General features: G+C 32.5%; 1 long non-coding RNA gene across 2 annotated transcripts; it reads right to left on the bottom strand.

Annotated features, from left to right (window-relative positions):
• Positions 1-5,747: 5,747 nt before the first annotated feature.
• Positions 5,748-12,046, bottom strand: LOC111403594. Of its 2 annotated transcripts, XR_002704493.1 has the most exons (4): positions 11,928-12,038; positions 11,137-11,196; positions 10,329-10,426; positions 5,748-5,976 (listed from the first exon to the last, which is right to left on the bottom strand). It is a non-coding gene; the product is annotated as an uncharacterized LOC111403594 (long non-coding RNA). The 2 variants fall into 2 exon arrangements; XR_002704492.1 differs by lacking the exon at positions 11,137-11,196 and having other exon boundaries at positions 11,928-12,046.
• Positions 12,047-22,817: the final 10,771 nt, after the last annotated feature.

Genomic DNA, 22,817 nt, shown 5'->3' with positions numbered 1-22,817 from the left:
TTGTTCATTGATCCACCTGTTTTTGTAAATTCAATTGTCCACATCTTCCTGTTTAGCTTTCATCATCAATGATGACATTGATATTTCAAAATTCCACAAAATTCAGCGTGATATTAGTTGCTACTCTTACATTAATGACACAGTCTTCAAACCATCTACCAGGAAAATCTCTCATTTTCACAACTCCTCCTCTTTCTATTTTGACCAAGAATATGATTTTGTTTCCTCCCTCTATCAAAAAAGAAAAATTGAATCTGACAACATTAGCCATCTCAATTGCTCTACCTTAATAAACAAAATCACCATATTATCTTTAATAAACCATCCTCTCAGTGCAAGGAATGGAAGAACAAAGGTCTTTGGAGTTCCTCCCAATCAAGAATTGGGCCTTACTCGAAATGAAATAACTGGAGAGAGGAGAGAAAATGTTCTCTCTTTTTTTTCTTTTTTTTTTTTTATTTGTAAATAGATTCAGTGAAGACAAGGCGGGGCCTGTACTGCCATCGGTGCATTGATCTTTGATGGGTGATGTGGTCAAATAATTTTTTTTTTATTAATAATTTAAGATGTATCTCGTAATTATCATCGTAAATATACAAGTCTTGAAAAAGTTTTTCACACAAGGACAAAATTTAAAGCATACCGAGAAAGTATGAGTTGGCTCGAAAGTTTTACAATCATCCCCCATCCTCTATGCATGGAAATTCTTTTTGATAATTTTATGTGCCAAATTTGCTTTAACAAAATAACAATGGCTTATGCTCTCTTTAACTTCATCTTCATTTTCATCTTCTCGATAATATTTCTCCTCCCATTCTGCACCTTTTCTCAAAACAATGGTAACATAACTGTGGGTAACTTTCTGTTTGCAACAGAGGGGTCCACTCCATGGCTTTCACGTCATGGAGATTTCGCGTTTGGATTTCAGGAACTTCAAAACAATGATATGTTTCAACTTGCTATATGGTATAATAAAATACCGGATAAAACCGTAGTATGGTATCCAAACGTTACCGTAGAAACAAAAATAGCAGAAAGAAATGCCAGAAAAAATTGTTGTAATGAACAATGAATGAAGTTTGTTGTGGAAGATAATTTATTTCATTGATACGAGCTGATTAAATACAAGAAGAAAAGATCATGTTTACAGATATTTCTACATAAAAAGCTTAATAATTAATAGTTTTATTTGCTACTGATATTTCTGGATTTAAGGAACCAACTACCACTGACTCAGTAAACAAAATAATTTCAAAATAAATTAAAGAAAAGATAAACTCAATCAATTATTCCATAAAATCAGCTACCTAAAACCTCAATAATTCAACACTCCTCATTGAGACTTTTCCTTGAAACTACCAGCTTGCATCTTAATTCCTCGAACATACTCTTGGATAGTGACTTAGTAAGGATATCTACAATCTGCATCTCAGACTTGCAATTCAGCAATGTAATCTCTTGATTCTTTTCTGCTTCTCTAATGGAATGATATTTAACTTTGTTTGTGTGGTAGTGATTTTGAGAATTGATTTTTTAACCGTTGGAGAGAAAAGTAGATCCTACTTGTGAGAGAAATGGTAAAAAATGACAATTTGAATAGTGAAATAATGGTCAAAATTTGATTTTCTTGGGGTGAAAAATCAATACCAAATATCCCCATAAATTATTTTTTGTAGGACAATAATGATGAATATGGTGGAGTTTAGGAGAAACAAGAGAAAATGGACCAAAATGGAAGAAAACCAAAGTTTAGGGATAAAGTGCAAATAGAAGATGACCTGGAAGTAGAAATGAAGATGTGAAAGAGTGAAGAACCAATTTTGTGAAGACATGAATTATTGGAGAAGAAGAAATGAGAAAAGAGGTTAAGAAACAAGGAAACAGAGTTCGGGGACTAAAATGCAACTTTTGGAATCTTATCAACACTATGCAGTCACATAGTAGGCTTTTCCATGCGGTCGCATGGTGATTTTTGCAAGTTTCAAGGCCCAACTCTATTGAACTATGCTAGTTTCCTTATTTGATTCAAATTATAATAAAAACAAATCTTGAGACGTTTTTTAAAGACTGAGGGTTGTCCCTTAGTGTTCATGAAGCATTATATCACATTCGTGGAGGTTTTGGAGCATAGAAGGAGTCAAAAAACACGGAAAACTATTCCAAAACTCTAAAGATTCAATTGAAGACTTTTTTGGGTGATGTCATTTCTTCTTCTTCTTCTTCTTCTTCTTTTTTTTTTTTTTTTTTTTCCTAATATGCTAGGCTAGATTTATTTATGCTAGGAGAACAATGAACAATGTAATATGAATTTTTAATCTTTAGTTTTACATATTTGACATGAAAAATATGTTTTTGGATATTGAACGATTTATATGATTTTATCTTCTTCACAATTATTGTGCATGGTAGTTGTGTCAATGTGGTGACTTATTTTATGTGTTTGAAATAAGGAAATAAGGCTCGACATCATATAAATCGTTATATGTTCTTATAGGGGATAGAAAATATAACACTATACTTTATGTGAAAAGTGTTTACAAAAATTCATGTATTCTTGTATATTCGCATCCATTACAGAAATATAGTATGGTCATATATGAGAGAATGTTTAACATTGCTCGAGAGAGATTGTTGAATAAAATAAGAATATTGATTCTTCAAAATTCAATCGTATTGTCAAAATGTAAAGCTAAGGTTAAAAGCTATTATTGTATGGGAATTTGGAATCTTAATGCGTTTGTCATTCATTAAAACACATCAACTTTCATTCAGCATACTTTGCATTTAATTTAGTTAATTCATTCATAATTGTATACATAACTTACTTTAGCTATAATTTCATCACAACAACCACATCTTAACATTCTTGTTTTGATTAAGACCGCGATAATTAAAATCGAATTAAATCAATCTCCACTGTACGATACTTGGACTCAAAATCCATTTTATTACTTGTTAACGAACCGTATACTTGCAATGGTTTTAGATCGAAAGATATTTTCGCATAACAGGGTTCTTAGGCATTATGTCTATCCTAAATCTTCCAATTCAACAGGTACAAGAGCAATAACATGGTCTACTATAAATTTCATACCTTCTAATATATGTTTGTGCATAATACAAAGTACTTATTGAGTTTTGATACTCAATAGATTATGGGTTATGATGTTAATGTGGAAATATATTTCATAGGCCTTGGCCAAAGAGTGAAATAATTATCAACAACTAAGTCCAAAGGCTCTATCCAATATAGTTATATTACCTTTTGGATGACTTTAAATTTTAGCCCATTTAGCTTTGTTATTGATCCAATTAAAAGCCTAACCTAACCCTACTTATATGTGTTTTACCTTAGCCACTTTAGTGTGTGATTTTTGTAAAAGAAGAAACCATTTGCTACTGTGAAAAACGACTGCCTCCATTGCTTCCAAAACCGGTGGCTTCCTCCTCCATTGTTTTGGTCTTCTCTTGTACCACTTTAATCGATTTTTCTTCTTACCTTTGTGCCTATAAATCAACACCATAATCTTATACTTTATGGGTGAGATTAAAAACCAACCAAGATGAATATATTGGTTGTGGATTAGAGCCGGTTGGATTCGTTGTTTGATAGAGATGGGTAATGTTAAACTGAACTCGAAAAATATTGATTTGACAATCTATGGAGTAAGCTTCCATGATAATTTGTATCAGAGCTTCAAGATGGTGGATTTGGCTTGAAAAATTGACTAAAAATCATCCTGAAAATCGACAGAAAAGGAAAAAAAATAGATCGAAAAATTATCCGAAAATTACCTAAAAAAGCCTCTGTTTTCACGATTTTCGGCCAATCTAAAAGGCTTTTGATGAAATGGAGATCACTGGTGTGACATGTAAGCGGAGGCGATCTCGACGGTCAGGCACGTGATCGGCAACAATGATGCGTGAGGCCCACGTGCAAAGAGAGTAGGATTCGTGAGAGCACATGAAGTGTCGTCTGGCGAAGGTTTCTTTTGATAATTTGTTCCTTACAATATTTCTGATATTTTGGTGTTGTTAATTTTTTTTTAGGCTATAAAGCAAAGTTTGGATGCTTCTGTTCTTCGCCTATTCGGGTGGTCGATTGATTCCTACAGCTGCAGGAGACTTTAGGACAAATAGTGGTGATACTACAGTGATAAATTCTCATTTCTCGTAATTTAAGGACTCAGATTGGTCCGCTCTGGTATATGGGCTTATCTCAATTTAATTTTAGCATTAGAGCGTCACCGTACGAGGTGACATTTAGGATTAGGGTTATCATGAAGAGTAACTATTTCTTGTGCTAGAAATTTAGGAATTATTTGCTCTGTTTGAATTGTTGAATTTAGTTGCAAGTTGGTAATTGTTTTTGAGCTTTAGTTATTGTTTTAGTTACTGTGTGAGACTATTTACACGAGAATTTGAATTTTTTTATTATTATTGCATTAATTATCTTGTTAGAACATCTAGACTTAACATGTTTGAACGTTTCCTTGATCTAAGATCATGAATCTTATGAAACCCGGAGAATTTAGAATAGTGTATACTGCGAACTTAGGATTACTTAGTGTGACCTATTTGTGCATTTGGCTGTTCTGTTTTTTCAAAATGCATTCATATTTTGAAGTTGGAATTTTCAATGGGAAAAGAAGAATTTTCAATTTGACAACAAAAGATGAATGGAATTTTGTTTCAACAAAAAGTTTCAAAAACCATAGATAACAAATTTTATTCAAATTTGACAGAAGCACAAAAGAAGGAATATGATTAACTTGTGATTAACTTGCTTGCACTTTAATTATTTTTTACACTTATCTGATACTGTTTTGAGAAAAGTGGGAAGCTTGATTATATAAAAGAACTTTAGCAAAAGTTGGAGGACTTATATTTGCTTAAATCTACTCCTAATAAGTTGTACTTGCTTGAATGATTTTTCAATTTTAAAATGGATCTTTCAAAGCATCTTGATGATAATTAGGATGTTTTTAACAAATTTGTTCAAAATATTGTTAATTGTGTTGGAAATGTATCTGAAATGTGTAAGGCCGTCATTTGCTTAATTCAATGCATGATTTATATAGAGAGATTAAGAATGCAATTAAGTATAGTATGGACACTTTAACACCCGAGATTGTCATAGATTTTCTTACGAGTAAGGAAATAGAGATTAAGGCTAAAAAAGAAGATAAGAAGAGTGGAGAGTTACATATGATAAGGAGTAGAATGAATTTTAAACAAATGAATTTGGATAGATCTTAAAACAGTAGTGATTTAAGTATTGACTCGAGTGATGTGGGTGGTAAGAAGAAGGGCAAGGGACGAGTCTAGTGGTAGACGGTGTTACAGTTGTGGTAAATCTAGACACTTTATTAAGAATTGTCCTAAGAAGAAAGATAAAATGAGAGGTGAGGCGAATTTGGTTATAGAGTCGAGTGATGACCCTTGTGAGGTTTATCGAGAGTAAACTTAGTTACTGCATGTGTATTTGTGTTTAATCATTTCTGCATGTGTGTGATTGTTTAATTCTGTTGTATGATTATATGTTGAATTTTCAATGTGTTTGGTTGTCACACCCCTCTTTATATAGATAACCATATACTAACCTGTGTAGAAATGAAATTGATACTTCACCTAGACAAAGGATTACATATTTTTTTTACCAGATAAAATGAAATAAGCATCTTCACAATAAGGTCTCTCGCCTAGTCACCTACGATGTACATATGGTATGTTATGACCAAATACTGTATAACTAAATTCCAACATATTTATTTTGAGGGTTCCAAAAGTATCTATCATGCCATTTCAAAAGTCATATATATAGTACAAAATTCTCTAAATATAATACAGTAGATTATAAGACTAAAACAATAGCCCACAAGATAACCCTAGAAGTCGTCATCCATGTACATCAAACTTCGAAATCCAGCAAGAGCTTCACAGCTAGCCATACTTTCCATGAAGTTCCATTCTTACCTACCACGCAATAACTACATAAGTCAACGTCCAATAAATAAAAATCATGCATGCTATGAGTATAAGTAATATGAATATTGACACGATTCATCTCGAATCACCCTAGTGGACCCAAAACGTGGTGTGCGTCGATAATAGATGTTGACTAGATGTCAACTCCATCACGAAGGCTCACTATGAGTTACTACAAGATATGCAATAAAATCAAATGTTTATAAATGGGCCCAAAACTTTACTTCATGGTTTAATCAAATTGACTCATATTCTTCAACATATCGTGTGGCTCTAACTTTGAAATCACCAGGTCCTCAAGCTATCAAGGACCAATACTACATGTAAAAATAATTTTAGCAAAATATGAGTTGATAGCTCAATGAGTGTAAGAGTTCAAAAATAATCATACTTTCTCCTTTAAACATTTTTTTCATACGTAGACATCAAGTTCATATCGATTAGTAATTCACATGATAACCTCATACAATTATAGACAAAAAGTAAGACATTGTCATAACACTGTAAAGATCATCTCATAATCATGATGTAGTCATCAACTGATATTTATACCATCATCACATCACATGTGATCCACAAAAATGTACTCTCTGACTAAAATCTGTAATTTGTCTCTCGGGTTAAGCACTTTCGCCATGGGCCTATGACCCCCTCCGTGAACGAAAGCGGGTCTCATGACCTCTGGTAATCAATTTTAGAACACGGCCAATGCCCCTCAGTGAACTATATGTACACGATCACGACCCCTTCATCCTCAGTCGACCCCTCAGTGTAGTATAGAACACGACCAAGGCCCCTCAGTGAACTAGAGGAAATATATAATCACGGGTACTTTTCTGATTGATCTCAAAATCACATCTCATATTCCAATTCACAATATATCCTGTATAAAATCTTTGAAATCCCACATGTATTATAATAAAAGATATTTCCATAATAACCATATAATTCGAACACATAATTGCACATATTTTGATATTATACTTAATTCATAACTACTTTAAAAATATTTATATTTTTCCACAGACAGATCCACGGATAGAAATCTGGCTAAATTGACGAGCCATTCCAATCTTTCACGTCAGCACCTGAAATAATGGTATAATTACTCAAATTAAAACTTGACAATTAAATTAATACAATTCCACCACTTAACTCCTCAACTTCTATATACACTCTTACATCTCCAATTCTCCAATTTTCATTCTCTTTATTGATTCATCAACTAAACGCCATGCATTATCAAATCCATTAAATCACTTGCACTTCCTTAAAATCAATACCTTATACATATACAAGCCATATACATCATTTATTCCAATATATAAAATTCAACACTTGGCATGTAACTTCATTCAAACCTTTACAAATCTGAAAATAAGAGTTTTGACATAAACAACACTAAAATCCCCTAATAATGAAATCTGGCACCAATTCCTTTATTGAAATTTGGCAGTAAAACCTTTGATAGAATTAGCACTATTCTTGGCAGAATTACAAAAACATCACCTGTGTAGGATTTGTCCAAAAATTGCTTATAACTATTACTTAAAAATGGAGAAACCAACCCTAATTCCTTAATTTAAGTGTTTAACATCATATAATCACAAAAAAATTCAAATAATATATTTCTATCTTACAAACCCATTTCAAAATTCAACTTTCTTCAACTTCAACACTCAATTAACATTTCTTTGCTATATTCCTATTTATAACCTCAAATGTATATCAATAACAACTAATTATTGCTAAACTTCGAATTAAAGTAAATTTTCCATAAACCCCAAAATATTCAAGTAACATAAACTTCAATTACCTCTTGAAAATAAGAACTAAGAAATAAAACCTCAATATTTAAAAGCCAACACCCATTTCTTCTTCTTCCTTTTTCTCGTTCATTTTTTTTTCATATTTTGTTCTCTGCTTCTCCAGTCTGTTTTCCCTAGCAATGAGAGAATAATATATATGTTTGAAGTTTAAATGGATAAGTATGGTAGAATTGCAAATCAAGTCCTCACTCTTCATATAATATACCATTTACTCCTTTGATTCCAGTAAATAGAAACTAAATCCCTAAACTTCTTGTAATTACAAATTAAGCCCCAAAAGAATCATTTGTTTAACTTAAGTCCTTATTGACTTTGACTTTGACCAATTACTTCCCTTGACTTTGACTAAAAATGGGTGGGGTGTAACAATCTCACCACCTTCAAAGAATTTCGTCCTCGAAACTCACTCCACTAGAATTCGTACATATTAGAAAATAAAGAAAAAATATTAAATGATTTCCCCAACAACCTTTAACTAGGCCCAAGGTTCATCCTTTCCTTATCATATTTTCAATAACTTTCGTAAGAATCAATATATGATATTCTCATCTTTTCATTTTACATTTTTCATTTCTTTCCCTCTATAAATATTCACTCCCTGCAATACCCATATACATATTCCACTTATCTTCTTCTCCTCTTCTAATTTTTCATTTCACTTTTCAATTAGGCCCATATACAACACGACTTATTACTGCCGTCTTCCATTTCTCATTCGTTTCTTTCCGTGCTTCAAAGTTTCATTGTCAATTTAATTCCTTCATGTCCTAAATCTGTCTGTAGAGATAATTCGAAGTTTTGCACGTCTCCAAATATGCTTACCCGTACTAAGTTAAGAAACTTGAGCTTGCCCATTTCTTAAATAAAGAAAGAAAAACACAACACCTAGACTCTCTCTATTTCCTTTTCTTTTCTTTTCTTTTATTTCTTTTTTTTTAAATTTTTTATTGTGCATCATCTCTACCACCTAACTTGTTTACCATAACTAACATCCCATCTTCCTTATAGTACAACGTGATAATATGTCCTTACTAACTCCAATTTAACATGTCGTCCTCGATAAATTATAAACCAACACAACAAACCCAATGATGGCTAGAGGAAAATCAATTCACATTTTAACTTATACTATTACGTTATTCTATTTACATCAAACTGTCATATCTTTTGTTTATCATTATTGACAATGACTCTCATAATAAAATAACCTTATTAAGTGAACATCATCGTATCATATGGCCACAAAATTTAATCATGTCTCATCTCCCAAGTTGAACAACATGATTCATTGTACTTATCTTGTTGGCCCTTACTAATTGAAAATCATTGTACCCATATTTAATGATCGAATATCGATAACATTGCAGGCCCAATTAACAACCTTAATGGATATCTATGCATCTCTCTTTATTGTTTTCTTTCCTTTCTCATTCTTTCGATAAATACACATACTTATACAGAACCCAAGCTACTATTGCATATAACCTATACACAGTGATTTAACACTAATTCCTACTCTTATCTTTCTATTCTCGTTAACTTCCGACCACACATGTCCCCAAATATATATCCCTATCAAATTATATTTCCTTGAATTGAACTCTTAATCCTTCCCTATATTTTATTTATTTATTTATTTATTTTTCTTCTCCAACCTCATTTATCACTAATCGTTCTCATTTTGTAACACATCGTTTAATTGGTCAAGGCAATCATAATCCCACCCTATATTTTTCTTGAAGTACAGATGTATGTTAATCTTCTCAATGCGTAATATTCATAATAAAGTATAGTATTTTATTAATCAACAATCTACATAATATTATCATTTTGTCCTCCACAAAATTCTTATCATATAGAATAAGTACACACCAACATGCTTTCTATTCTCATCTCAACCAAGTAGCCACAATTCATCACGATTTTCGATAGCGCTAAAGGTCATTTAGCTCTCCAAAATAATTAAAATCCTTTACAAATTATCACAAGTATACACATTATATCAATTCCCCGTATTTATTGTGCAAGCTATAACTAAAAATTTTCCTATATATCATGATCTATTCAACTCTTAATATGTTACATAGACCATAATTCCAACCCAACAACTAATAACATTTCCAACCATCAGACCATTGCAAATATCATACTTACATACTAGTCATTTTTGGATTTGATAAAAATGCTTTTCAATCATTTTCAGTTCCATAAATTCGAGCTTGAGAACCTATGATTTCTGCTACCACGACATGTGACCATACACACTGAATAATGAATGATATGCTAATGTTTAAACTATGAAGACTTTCAAAACTTTATAAACAATGCTTTGATACCACTCTGACACGACCCGTCCCAAATTACCCTAGTGGACCCGAAATTTGGCGTGCATCAATGATAGAGGCTGACTAAATGTCAACTCCATCACCAAGGCACACTATGAGTTACTACAAGATATGTAATAAAATCAAATGTTTATAAAAACATAGTGCAAAGGGCTCAAAACTTTACTTCTTGGTTTAATCAAATTGACTCATATCCTTCAACATGTCGTGTGACTCTAACTCTGAAATCACCAGGCTCCTCAAGCTATCAAGGACCAATACTATCTGTAAAAATAATTTTAGCAAAACATTAGTTGATAGCTCAGTAAGTAGAAGAGTTCAAAAATAATCATATTTTCTCCTTTAAACATTTTTCTCATACATAGACATCAAGTTCATATCGTTTAGTAATTCATATGATAGCTTCATACAATTATAGATAAAAAATGAGACATTCTCATAATACTGTAAATATCATCTCATAATCATGATATAATCATCAATTGATATTTATACCATCATTTCATCACATCACATGTGATCTACCAAAATGTACCCTCTAAGTAAAATCTGTAATCCGTCTCTCGGGCTAAGTACTATTGCCACGAGCCTTTGGCCCCCTCCATGAACGAAAGCGGATCTCATGACCTCTGATAATCAATTTTAGAATACGGCCAATGCCCTTCAGTGAACTATATGTACACGGTCACGATCCCTTCATCCCCAGTCGGCCCCTTAGTGTAGTATAGAACACAGCCAAGACCCCTCAATGAACTAGAAGAAATATATAATCACGGGTATTTTTTTGGTCGATTTCAAAATCACATCTTATATTCCAATTCACAATATACCGTATACAATCTTTGAAATCCCACATGTATTATAATAAAAGATATTTCCATAATAACCATATAATTCGAACACATAATTGCACATACTTTGATAATATACTTAATTCATAAATATTTTAAAAATATTTATATTTTTTCACTCACAGATCCATAGATAGAAATCTGGCTAAATTGACGAGTCATTCTAAGCTTTCACGTCACCACCTGAAATAACGGTATAATAACTCAAATTAAAACTTGACAATTAAACTAATACAATTCCACCACTTAACTCCTCAACTTCTATATTTACTCTCCTCCAATTCTCCAACTTTTATTCTTTTTATTGATTCATCAACTAAGCAACATGCATTATCAAATCCATTAAATCACTTGCACTTCCTTAAAATCAATACCTTATACATATACAACCCATATACATCATTTATTCCAATATATAAAATTCAACACTTGTCATATAACTTCATTCAAATCTTTAAAAATCTGAAAATAAGAGCTTTGACAAAAACATCTCTAAAATCTCATAATAATGAAATCTGGCAATAAAACCTTTGACAGAATTAGCACTACTCTGGGCAGAATTACAAATATAGCACCTATGTAAGATTTGTCCAAAAATTGCTTATAATTATTACTTAAAAATGGAGAAATCAACCCTAATTCCTTAATTTAAGTGTTTAACATCATATAATCACAAGCAAATTCAAATAATATGTTTCTATCTTTCAAACCCATTTCAATATTCAACTTTTTTCAACTTCAATACTCAAATAACATTCTTTGCTATATTCCTATTTATAACCTCAAATACATATAAATAACAACCAATTATTGCTAAACTTCGAAGTAAAGTAAATTTTCCATTAACCCCAAAATATTCAAGTAACATAAACTTCAATTAGCTCTTGAAAATAAGAAGAATTAAGGAATAAAACCTCAATCTTCAAAAGCCAACACACATTTCTTCTTCTTCTCCTTCAGTCTTTCCTTTTTCTCGTTCATTTTTGTCTTATTTTTTTCTCTGCTTCTCCCAGTCGGTTTCTCCCCCAGCAATGAGAGAGTAATGGATATGTTTAAAGTTTTAATGGATAAGTGTGGTAGAATTGCAAATCAAGTCCTCACTCTTCATGTAATATACCATTTACTCCTTTAATTCCAGTAAATAGAAACTAAATCCCTCAAGTTCTTGTAATTACAAATTAAGCCCCAAAAAATTATTTGTTTAACTTAAGTCCTTATTGACTTTGACTTTGACCAATTACTTCCCTTGTCTTTGACTAAAAATGGGTGGGGTGTAACAAGTATATGCTGCCATGTCATTTCTTTAAAACATGATGATAAAATGCGTCATATTCAAATATTCATCAAAATTAACTAGAAATAATTTCATTTGAAATCTTTTCATTTTATTGGGCCCTTGACCCACTTACTATGCACCGGATAGAGTTCGGTGCAATTTAAATATCAATAATCAATAATTCAATGGTCAATATGATATCAACACAGTCGAGTGGACCATCTTCTTGTGATTAGTAAATAAAGTTGGACGCCTTATTTTAAAAAATTGCATTTTTTGAACTTGACTTTATCTAGAACGCGTTGAACTGGGACCACCTGAAATCTTAATTATGACCATGTAAAATAAGATATCACTTGCACAGAAAGAGTGACCTTAGTCCTGAGTGAATGAACTTTGATTGCTAGTTCATATTTTTAAGGTACCAGTAAGTTATATCTAATTCATATGAATAATACCAGATCTAGAAATTAAGAAGACATAATTCAGTAACATATATGTGTAATATGAAATCTATTACTCATTTTGTGGGATGTTTGTCACCTAGAGTGGTTATCCTGTGAGCAAGATAGTGTATAACAACCTTAAAAATATCAATCTTTTTCAGCTAGTGTAAAGACCACCAAAGTCATTGTTCCTCTTAACTTTTAAACTCTAAGAAAATGTTAGTTCAGAACTTGTTTAACGTATTACATATAAGACTAGTTACCAGACTGTATAAGCAAATGAAATTGTTCAACTTAGTTGCACACAAAACTTTAAATATCAAACATTGTAAGCAATGTTTAGTTATATCAACACATTTAATTTTAAACATTCTTTCGCGGAATAATACATGCAATAACAGAATGTAATATTAATAATGAACACAAAACACCCACCGATGAAACCAGACCTGCAAAAACTCTACTAGAAACCAACGCACGACAATGAATGCTTTGTGTTCACAAAATTTCTAGCCTCAAAATACAAATTACAAGTTACAAATTCCCTGTTTTTATCCCTACCGGAGCTCAGATATAATTGAGACCTCCAGTATTTATTTTTATACCATTCCTATAGAAACTTCGATCCACAATCACAAACTGGAGTAAGACTATGTCTTTGCTTATCACCAATATGTCTTTCTTGCAAATTTTGTCATGCAAATGCTTATAATCCTTGACCCTCACCCTTGTCAAAATTAACACCCAACTTAATCACCAAAAATGGTATATCATAAAAATCAAGAAGACTCTTGATTTTTTTGCAAGTACAAAAGCTGTTCTAGACCAAGAACAATTCCATCCTTAAGCCTTAACGTCCAAGAAAAACTTAGATGAATAAAGACTACAATAAAACTCCTCAAGAAAGATTATTTCTTACGGAGAATTTGAGGAACGAATAAACATCCCTCGCTATGTTTTTGATGCACTATGAGAAAATTTGTGCAAATCTGTGTGGTTCTGTCAAAGATGAGTACCTGTGCATGTGAAGTTCAAGTATATATAGTCCTTTCTTGGTGTAGCTAAAAATCAGATTTTTAGTAGATTTTGATAAAAATTGATGAAATGTGCAGTTGAAAAGTTGTGGATCTCATAATATATGTGGTTAAAATTAATTGCTGACTTTAATTTACATTTTTATTAATATTTTAATTCACACTAGATAAGGGCATATATTAATACACTAGTAAGGAAGTCTAAAACCCTAAAGTATAAAAAAGTCGAATTTTGCAAAATAAATTTATACGTTGTTTGAGCTCAATTTTATCAAAAATTTATTTTTTCAAAACTCATTTTCAGCAATACATTCTCTAATAAAATAATTTTGCATGTAAATCGAAGTTTTTTCTTATTTTTTTAACCATACATTCTCTAAAAAACACCATCAGGGAATTATTTTTTCTCTCCAAAATGGGGCTCAAACAAGGGCACCTATGTAGTTAAGTGAGCAAGAACATTAGAGAATAACTTTAGTGTGCTTATAACTTTTAAGCATCTTTCTATTTGGAAAATAGTAGAGCATTTAATTTCCATAAAAATCAAACCTATGAAAATTGTTTCCAAAACTTGGAACATTCGATATTTTGAAAATTTTTATTGTGCACGTGTTGTCAAATAATTTTTTCATAACAAATAAATCACGATATATATAATAAAGAATTAAGATTTCTTTTATAACATTGTTGACCTGCAAATCTGATTAGGATCCAGCACGTCGACAGATCAACCTCTACTCTCCTCCCTGTGTATGTTATCTATGCACTTGGAACACATGCATTATAGGCAAAATAACTAGGCTCGTTCAATAAAAAAACTAAGGTGGGAGAGGTCATGATCATACAAGTTTTGATGCACAATGCTCATATCAGTTAAAAGGACTATAGAAAGTATGTGAGTTTGGGAGTTATGCACTGTTGGTAAAAATTGACATGTATAAATTATATTCAAATAACTAACATTTTACGTGCATAAAATATATTTTGATAACTAACCTTTTACATACATAAAGTCGGATAGAATTTCAACTTACTAAAATCGAATATGTAAAGAAGAAACGTAAAATGCACGAATATGAATTTGATCGAGGCAAGAGTTCTCCTTAAGGCGATAATATCTCTTACGGGTGCTAACGATTTTTCGACATTCGTTTTCCAAGATACAACAAACCACGTATCGTAATAGGAGCACTCCAAACTACGTATACCAACAAATTATGTTTTGAATTCTCTTTATATGAAACTCGATTTCAAATAAATGCAGAATTATTTTGAAGTAAATATAATTAATGTGATAATACAATGATGAAAATGATGAATGAGAATTCGAACACTTGTGGTCTATATAGTTATTGAAAATTTATGTCTAAAAAATACAACCTAATGAAAAAGACGTGCCTAAAAGGACACGCCTCATTGAAAAATAAGTGTCCAAAAAAGACATGTCTCTAGAATAAAAAACATATGACTTTTGAAAAATATCATTTCTAAAAGGATATAAATTTTCATCCTAATAATTTCTAAAATATTCCATGACATTTGACATAATTTTCCAACTGTTTCACATATTTAAGTGACTTAAATTTAGCTTAATTTCTCATTCACCAAATAATGATTACCACTTCAATAATAATTTAAAAACTGATCAAAATCATTTTTCTATACAAAATTTCAACAATCCCCAATATGAATGAAAATTAATGCAAATGAAAATGCAAACACTAAGCGAAAATCTATAGCATTTTGATAGGTACCGTATGGGTCTGAACCTTCTATAGTGGAATACTATCATATTTAATTGCCTAATCAATGAACAAGATGTCTTGATTTGTTAATTGTTGATGTAAACTAAGACGATAGTACTTACAAAATAATCTACCTAACAGTTTTCAGTTCTCACGGGTGTGTTCATTTTTTCCATGAACAATTCTTGGATTTTACAAGTGCTTTAGAGAATTAAAGCTTTGAAATATTCTCAAAAAGCGGCCCCACTTCTAACTTATATAGGTGATGTCCTATTAAGATTATCTATCATACTTGACTTGTGTTTGTCCAAGCTATGGAAATATTAAAAGTGTAATGTAACCTAAAGAGTTGTGTAGATATCACCTTTCTTAGTATGAGTTAACTTCAAGTTATTATTGAATCTCATAACTTAGTTGTACCATTATACCAAGATCTTGGGATCTCCAATCATCAAAATTAGGTTACTATTACAAAAATTCTTACATAGTTGACTTTAAAGTACATTCCCCTCGATATACAATATACTTGCTATCTCAATAATTTTTTCTTAGTGGATCCATGTGTTTACACCGTTTGAGTTCAACTTCTTTATAGTATTATTTCTATGATGTATATGTCTAGACTTACAGTTATGACAGTCATTGTATCTTACTAAATATAGCTAGCTATCACATTTAATTAATTTAATAGATACAAATAGTCACTAAGCAAGGAATCCTCCCATAAATATATGAAGACATATGCATCTATCTAACTTTATCTAAAACTACTGCATCTTCCAAATTACAATTTGGTAGGAGGATTTCTAACACATCACTGCACTAATCATAGTGAAACAATTTTACTAGTGGATTTAGAACAGGTATTCTATTTACATTGTCGATCATTATCAACTATAATGCAATTCAACTTATGAATATTCTTCAATATTCTAATGGCCATGAAATAAACGATTGTTCCCTTCTTTACACTTTTTGTTTAGGACGCTTTATCTTTATTAATCATCCTCATACTTCTAAAATTAGTACAAGGGCTTTCTATCTTTCCACCTTCATATGAAAATCTACGATTTATAAGGTATAAAGTATAAAACTTGTAGAATAAGCTACCTCCACAACTCTTTTATTGAAATGTATTCTATGAGTAGTATTGCAACACCTATAAATCTTGGGTTTAGGCTCGAGTTTAGAGTTCATAGAAGGAAGCCCCTTCGAGAGCAGTGGTGGATGAAGTGGAAGCGAGAATGTCGGCTTGAGTAACGCAAACATCAACTCTTTTAAAGTGCAATTCATGTATAGGATGTTTCATTTATTCATCTCAAACTATATAAAATGACTATGTGTAACAATGTCTAGAAAAAGTCATCAACTTTTAAATTCAATCATTTTATATAGGTAATTCTCTATTTCATAGTGCTTAAGCACACTTTCGTTGTGCAATCATCAATAACATAATAATATAATATTATCTCTAACTTGTACAAATATAAAATCACTTATATTCACTTGACTCCTTTGATATGTCAAATCCGATATGGATTAATTTAGGACGCCAATTTGCATTCTGAAGAGGGAGGAGCCATCATTTGGATTGAAACTGGATTACAACTGGTTGCTATAGCAACTAAGCCACTAAATTTGAGTCCTACTATAGCCCAAAGGTACCTTGCAGATCACTGTAGTCGAGTCTGGTCATGGATCAAGTTTGTGAGTTTGGATGTGGTTCCATATATAAATCGACGTCACCTTCCTCATGCAGGCGTTTCAATAACTTTGGAGTTGTACCAGTGATTAATTCAGGATTCCAAACTAATTTCACAATTTTCCTCTTTCATGCATTTACCACCTAGAATCGAACATGTCCATTCTCAATTACACCATAAGTGTCATTGGCCATGAGAATTGACACAGTGTTGAAGGATATATCTCAAGCATTCTCATCTTTCAATTCACAATAATGAAGAACAGAAAATTACTGTATGTACTCAGATTCCAATTTTAATTTTGCATAAAAACCGAATAAGAATGCATAACACTTCATATTGATATTTCTTTATCAAAATTTCAACAAATAACATCATCCAAAAGTAATTTCAAAACGAAATTGCACCATGAAAAGTCATATCCTTCCAAATACGAAAGACACAAGCAAAACACTTCATATCGAAATGTAAAATGAATGAATATGAATTTGGTTCAAGTAATAGTTCGACTATTTTTCCTTGAAACGAAAATACCTTGTATGGATGTTAACGATTTTCTGACATTCATCTCCCAAAATACAACGATCACGTCTCGTAATAGGAGCACTCCAAATTACATCCACTAAATAATGCTTTCCACTTAAAACAATCATTTAAAAATAACCAAAATCAATTTCTATACAAAATTCTAACACACACAGGAGAGGAAAAATGTTGTAGGGGCTTATATTTTAGCTCCTATTTGGTTTAGATAAAAATAAGATTTTTTATTTTATTTTATTTATTTTTTTTTTTTGTAAAATTTAATATTTGGGGTCGGTTTATATTTAGCTCCTGTTTAGTTTAGATTTTGAAAAATTGTGGATTTCATTAAATATGTGGTTAATTAAATTAATTGAATTAGATTTTGATATATTTTTTAAGTTGATCCAAACAAGGGCTTAGAGAATGAGAGTACCAAAATGTTAATTGTTGACCTCGTCAATTGGACCTCCACGTGGCCAACCGAGAGCCACTCCACGTGTTTCTCTCTGCGCACAACAACACACGGTCAGGAGCACACGGTTGGAACCAACGGGATGGTGGCTGTCGTATACACTTTGACGGTCAAGTCAGTGGTCGATGATCGGAATGGTGTCGGAATTGTGAAAGAGAGTGGGGAGGAGAATATGATATGCTTGAATGTTGAAAGCTAAGTTTAATATGAGTTTCATTACCTTTTTCTCTTGCCAAACATTGAGTATTTATAGACGATGAGTACCGTTGGACGTGGGACACGTGTATGCATCTGACGGCGTGAGACGTCCGCTTGTAGGTGTCAATTAGCTGCGTCTAGAGTGAGCGGGTTATTACTTCTCCTGAGTTGAGTTGACATAAAGTTGATGTCACATCAATTAGATCTATGGAGATGTCACATTCATAGAGGATCCTGACATAGATATACTTCTGAAACTGGCGGTGGAGAGATTTGTTAAGGGAGCACCTCGGAGTGCCAAATGCTTAGGTCACAGAGTAAGCTTCAGTAGATATAGTTTGGTGTATGCCTTGCGGTGAGTCAAGCTGGAGTTCGGCCGAAATTGACATCACTTCGAAACCACTTCGCGGGGACACGTGGCATATCGTAGAGAAGTGGAATAGACGTGCCGAAATGGTTTGGTGAGGGCATGACATCATTTCAAAACCACTTTGTAGGGACACGTGGCACATCGTAGAGAAGTGGAACAGACATGCGAAAGTGTTTGGTGAGGGGCACAACATTAATTGTTATTACCAAAAGTATCAGTACAAGATGCTTGAGGCACTTTAGATGCTTGACCTGAGGCACTTCAGATGCAAAGTAACTGACCTGAGGCACTTTAGATGCAAAGTAACTGACCCGAGGCGCTTTATTTGCTTGAAATCGATATACATTTCCAATTTCCAATTAACAACCAGTAAATTTGTCAAATTTGAAGTAGGTTCATCTTCATAATTTTCACTTTGATCGAATCAATTTTTTGTATTCTAATGGATGAATAATCAATCTAAATGACATCATGCTATGAAATTCTGGGCATCTATAAATCTATGACCCTTCGTATTGTCCTAGGATACAAGAAGGGATTTGATGGTCCATCACCATTGCAGAAGATATTCCATTAATCACATCTTACGTGACTCTTTTCTACCAGGACAGCGACGTGAGTTGCCTTTGGAGTAGATTCAATTGCCTTAGGTATTAAAGGCCCATCTTTTGTGGCTAAGGGTTAGGATTTTCTCATCATCTCGAAGTAAGGAGTTGATGCTTCTGCTGTAAGTTAAGCCATTTTCAAAGTGTTTCTTGATGATGCGTTAGGACATGCTCTCAACTCCTCAAAAAATAACGATCGTAGAGACAATAGGATGTTCCTTCATTGTCTCAAGAACGGTAGTCCATGAGGGAATGGAATATTTTCCTCTCTTCAAAGTTGATAGTGTTTCCGTAGCTTTTTTGCTTAGCTAGTAGCCATATAGCCTATCACATAGGCAGAAACTGCTGGACTTAATTTGAAGAGAGATTTGAATGTTTTGTTATTGGATTCTTCCTACTAAGGTGTACTGCAGAGGTGCTTATTTTGACAAAGTTGAGAGTACAATTGTAGAGGTGCCCTCACTTTATATTTTTTTAACTAATTGTAGAATGTCTTTGTTTTATTGGAATTGAAATTGTACTGCGACCAAGGTGCTAATATTTTACCCCAAATCCAAGCATAAATATTTCTAGAAGGCACTAAACCTATATTTTGAAAACGAAGTCTTGTTGCTGATGCGAAAGAGTCCCACTTGAGGATGAGCCTCTGAATGTAAAGCAGATTCCCATTTTAGGAAGAAATCTTGAATGTAAAGCTTTAAGTCCCATTTTAGGGAGAAGCCTGGAAAGTATAAGCAAAGTCCCATTTTAAGGAGTACCCATAATGGAATAGCCCCACTTTCTGATGGGATATTTGTTATGGTACAGAGGCAGTTGATTAAAATAGAAGCATATATTACTAAATCCAAGCTAAGAGATTGTTAGTAAATTCATCCCAATAACACAATAAATCGACAGAAATTTAAAAAAACACAGAGATTTTTCTCCTTGAGACCCGGATGTTCAGCCAAATGGCCTGCTAACCACGTTAAGCATTTATAAAAGTGGGTATTGCACTAAATCCACTAGAAATCACCAAGAGTATCAGTACAAGGTTCCATACCAAGGATTCAACAGATTTCCCTCAGACCACTTATTTTTCTCTTAAATCGATTACACCAATCAACCTGTGGTTACTGCTTAACAAAGAACAGACAAGTAACCACCACAAAGATTCCACAAAAGATCTTACCAAGAAAATCTAAGAGAATGACCATTACAAATGAAAACCCAAAGGTTTGTAGAGAGAAGAAGATAAAGAGAGTAGGAAAGAAAACCCTAGAATAATGAATCAGTGAAATCAATCGAAGCATCTAGAATATAACCATTCATCTCTAAGTTTCCATCCAAGGGCCACCAGTCAACCACATGGCATCATATTGTTGTATTTAATTTTATGGACTGGCTTTTCGTTAGTCATTTTGTGAGCCCATAATGGGATGAGCCCTTTTATTAACACATAGGGAGGCCTCTACTCTCAACCTACTTAATATAGAATTAGCCCATTGAATTCTCTCTCTCTCTCTCTCTCTCTCTCTCTCTCTCTCTCTATATATATATATATATATATATATATATATATATATATATCGCTTCGCCCTTTCTCCATCTCTCTCAAGCAAGAAGAGGGATATTGACTTCTAGGGTTTCAAGGAAAATAAAAAGTAGTTCTCTCCATAGCAAATCTCTTCTTCTCTTGCAGCCCAAAGAATCCATGGAAAGCCAATCACAATCTATTGGAGGTATGTTTTTTCTTTTATTATAGTTGAACATGCTATGACAATGAGAAGGGATTATTGATGTTTCTATTGATGTTTAACAAATGGTATCAGAGCCAACCTTCTCAATTTCACAGCTGACATTTTATATTGCAAGATTCCTCCCATTAGCAATAATTTTTAGGCTTCGTCGATGAGTTTTTTTATTGAAAGCCATTGATTAATTATATTCAAAATGGCCGGACAGTGGTTAATGCACATATGGGGGTTTTGTAGATCTATTATTATTATATTCAAAATGGCCGGATAGTGGGTAATGCATAGCAAATCTGAGAGTTTTGTTGATCTATTGTTATAATATTCTAATGTTTTTTCAAATATAAAGAATAGTGGAAGGCAGCGAATTTGGAATCTGGGAGTCTTATTGATTTAGTATTACAATATTCTAATGTTTTTCAAAGATACAAAATGCAAATATGGGAGTTTGGTCTATTTTTAAAATATTAAAATGCTTTTCATAATTTCTTTGACTAAAAGAAGACTTATAATAATTGATCTATTATTATAATATTAAAATGCTTTTCAAAGATACAAAGTGGTGGATGGCAGTAATTTTGGGAGTTTTAATAATAGATCCATTATTATGATAGTGAAATGTTTTTCAAAGATGCCCATTTATGAATTTTTGTAATATTGTTCCATGTTAGTTAATTGGAGAAAAGCAATGGATAATCTATTTTAAGAAGAATAAATATTTTGTCCATATGGATCACATAATTTTATTGTATACCGATGGTTTGGAGTGGCTATGTACTCACCTCTCGTGGGACTAGTTATGATAAATTATCGGGATTGTTACATTGTTTATGCTTCCGCTTATTGACATTATACTAAGATCCATGAGGATAATGAATTTGCCCTCTCGGTAAATCATTGTTTGATAGGATGCTTAGGACGACAAAGATAATAGTTAAGTGCTCGGCACTTGGTGGCCAAATTCTATCCTCTCGGTAGTGGGTCATCTTAATTCCTCGTATTTAATTATTTTGTTTTGTCATGCGTAAGAGCCTTTTGCGTGGCTTAGGCTCTAGCATAGTGCGTAAGAGTTTATTTTGAATAAAACTCTAGCATGGATATAAATTTGCCTATTGGATACATACGTGGGTGCATGTTTGTCATTCCATAAGTTTAATAAATTTTTATTGTATTCTCCTTAGCTTATGGAAATGCAACTCTGTCTCTCTCTTGGTCTGCTATCGAAAGTCTAACAGGAACAATTATGAGGATTGGCATGAGTCTTCATTATTAATTTGGCTATCATGAATTTGGATAAATGTGGATATAACAGAATGGTATTGCAGAAAGAAGAAATTGTACTCTTATTAACATGATGCGGTGTATGCTTAGTCATTCCACTTTGCCTGATTTTTGTAGGGTGACGTTTTGAAACTACTGCCTACATTCCAGATCAAGTACCAAGCAAGTCGGTTCCTATAACTCCTTATGAATTATGGTCAGGTAAAAGGCCTAATTTATGTCATTTTCGTATTTGAGGTTGTAAGTAGAAATAAAGCCTTATAATCCTCAACAGAAGTAATTTGATCCTAAGACTATTATTGAATATTTTGTTAGGTATTCTATGGGATCAAGAGGATCTAGATTCTATTGCCCTTCTAATGTTACTAGGATTATTAAATCTAATCGAGCCATTTTCTTTGAGGATGTTAGTGACA

Source organism: Olea europaea, chromosome 11 (assembly GCF_002742605.1).
Source record: "Olea europaea var. sylvestris chromosome 11, O_europaea_v1, whole genome shotgun sequence".
NCBI lineage: Eukaryota > Viridiplantae > Streptophyta > Magnoliopsida > Lamiales > Oleaceae > Olea > Olea europaea.
This window is presented reverse-complemented; position numbering and strand designations above follow the sequence as displayed.